Here is a 3,128-nt window from a genome sequence, read left to right on the forward strand (position 1 = left end):
AAACTACCTGAACCAATTAACATTTTTAGCAAAGCTGCAGAATATAAAATAAAGCCCCATAAATCATTTGAATTTCTATATGTTGCCAACAAACAGGAAGAGATTGAGAAATTCTATTTAAAACAATTATAGATGGGGGCATCTAGATGACACAGTAAGGATGGCCCTGAAATCAGAAGAATCTGAGTTCAAATTTGGTCTCAAACACTTAATACTTACAAGCTATGTGACCTTGGGCAAATCACTTAATCCTGTTGCCTTGCAAAACCAAAAAAATTTAACAATAACCACAGATAATAAAAAAAAAATACTAGGGAGATCACCTGCCATAACAAACCCAGGGACTATATGAACACAACTGAAAAACATTTCACACAAACAAAAGATTTCAAACAACCAGAGACAACATTAATTGCTCATGGGTTATCTGTGCCAATTTAATGAAAATAACAATTCTAATGAAATTAATTTGTTCAGTGTCATACCAATCAAAATGCTGAAGAATTACTTTATAGATCTAGGAAAGAAATAGCAATATTCATCTAGAAGAACAAATGTCAAGAATATCCAGGGAATCAATGAAAAAAAGATTGAATAAGGTGGCCCAGCAACACCAGATCTTCAAAAGGGTAATCATGAAAACAATTTGGCATTGGTTAAAAAATAGAGTGATGGATCAGTGGAATAGATTAGGTACACAATGCAAGTAAATGATAATAGTAATCAGGTCACTTGCCTATAGAATAAATTTGTGATCTTGAACTAGTCAGATGACCCATTGTAATTTCTTCTTCAAGATCCTATTCATTGGGGCAGCTAGGTGGAACAGTGGATAGAGCATCAGCCCTGGAGTCAAGAGTACCTGAGTTCAAATCCAGCCTCAGACACTTAATAATTACCTAGCTGTGTGGCCTTGGGCAAGACACTTAACCCCATTGCCTTACAAAAAAAAAAAACTAAAAAAAGAGATCCTATTCATTATTCTTCAGTCCAGTGTTTTTAATGTTTTTCCTTCATTTTCAAAGAAGACCACAACATCAGGGAGGTCATGCCATGACAAGTACATGAATTGGGGGCCAAGATGGCGGAGAGAAGACAGGCACAGTTCTAAAGTCTCCTGATCTCTTCCCCATCTATCATATGAAAAAAACCTCTTAAAAGAAATCTGACCCACAAAATCCAGAAAGAAAAGCCAGGAGAAAGAACATCTACCTCAGCATTTGTCTCTGGCAGCAGCTTTGGCCGAATTCGGGCAGGTGAGTCTGGGCTCAGAGGGAGGATCAGCCCAGGATCAACCAGATTAACAGCTGAATTGGAGCCCGGAGTCTGAGGGCCCAAGAGCCAGACCTGTTGGATCAGGTAGGGCTAGACAACATGGGCTTGAGTCAACTGGGGAGCAGAGGAGCTGGTGTTGGTGCTGTCCCCCTGGGAGCTTGTGGACAGGGCTGGGGGGAGAGTTCCTGAGCAGGAGAGCTGGGGACACCATTCCTGGGCTCCTCTGGTCTGAGGAACTCAAGAGTCCCATTGCAGCTCAGACCTCTTCCCAGAGTAAACAATTGCAGACTACTTTTGCCTCAGGCCCAGGTGTGTGAGCAGAAGAACCAGCCCAGCTGAGGAATGACCTCAGGCCAGGGTAAAGCCCACCATAGCTCCAACTCCTCCCTTCAAGCAAAGGGAGAAGGCCTCAATCAAGGTCACAGACACTCCAGAGAAAGCAACCAGCACCTCCTACTGGCCAGCCAGTGGAACTGCTCTCAGTAAAGCCTTTAGTGATCCCAAGCCCCTGTGAACCAGCCCCTCCCCAACTCAGGTCTTAGCAAAATGAAGAAGGATCAACGGAAAGGTGGATCCATAGAAAAATTCTTGGAAAGGAAAGACCCTAACTCAGAAAGACCTGGAACCTCTGAGGAGAATACAATCTGGTCTTCAGCACAAAAATACTTTCTTGAAGAAATAAGGAAGGAGCTTAAAAATTTGGGAGAGACAATTAATACCTTGCAACAAGAAAACAAAACCTTAGAAAGTACAATTGGACAAATACAAAAGGAAAATAAATCTCTCAGATCATCAATTGGACCAATACAAAATGAGAATAATTCTCTCAGATCCTTAATTGGGCAAATGCAAAAAAGAAATTAATTCTCTCAAAACCTCAACTGGTTAAATGGAAAGCTCTTTCAAAAGTAGAATTGACCAATTGGAAAAGGAGTTGCAAAAGGTTAATGAAGAAAACTCCTCCCCCCAAAAAAGAATGGAGTCTACAGAAACTGACTCCATGAGACAGAAAGAGTCAGTTAAACAAAATCAAAAAATAGAAAAAATAGAAGCAAATGTAAAATAGCTCATCAACAAAACCACTGACATCAAGAATAGATCCAGGAGGGGCCACCTGAAAATTATAAGGCTTCCTGAAAACACTGAAGAGGAAAAAAAGCCTGGACTTAATATTACAGGATCTAGTGATGGAAAACTGCCCTGATATCATGGAATCAGAGGGCAAAGTAGTTCTTGAAAGAGTACATTGATCCCCACCAGAAAAAGATCCTAAAATGAAAACACCAAGGAATGTTGTGGCCAGACTCCAGAACTATCAAATAAAAGAGAAAATCCTGCAAGCAGCCAGAAAGAAACAATTTAAATATCAAGGAGCCACAGTAAGGATCATGCAGGACCTAGCTCCATCAACATTAAGGGATTGAAGGATCTGGAATGAATATTTCGAAGAGCAAGGGAGCTTGGAATGCAGCCAAGAATCTACTTTCCCGCAAAGATGAGCCTTATCTTCCAGGGAAGAACATGGACATTTGATGAAATGGAAGAATTCCAAAGATTTCTGATGAAAAGACCAGAGCTAAACAGAAAATTTGGACATCAAACAGGATGTTCAAGAGACACATGAAAAGGTTAAAATAAAGGGGGGGGGTAGGTAAAAGGGAAAAAATGCTATCTATTAAGTTGAAACTGGCTACATCCCAGCATGGGGGAAAAAAGATTCTCATAAATCTTGATAATTGTAACCCTAACAGAGAGAATACACATAGCCAGAAATGATGGACATTCATGACCTATCCATGAGACTGCTATCTAAAGAGATGTAACTGACTTTAACCCCACTTGGGAGAAAAACT

This window comes from Macrotis lagotis, chromosome 1, assembly GCF_037893015.1.
Source record: "Macrotis lagotis isolate mMagLag1 chromosome 1, bilby.v1.9.chrom.fasta, whole genome shotgun sequence".
Taxonomy (NCBI): domain Eukaryota; kingdom Metazoa; phylum Chordata; class Mammalia; order Peramelemorphia; family Peramelidae; genus Macrotis; species Macrotis lagotis.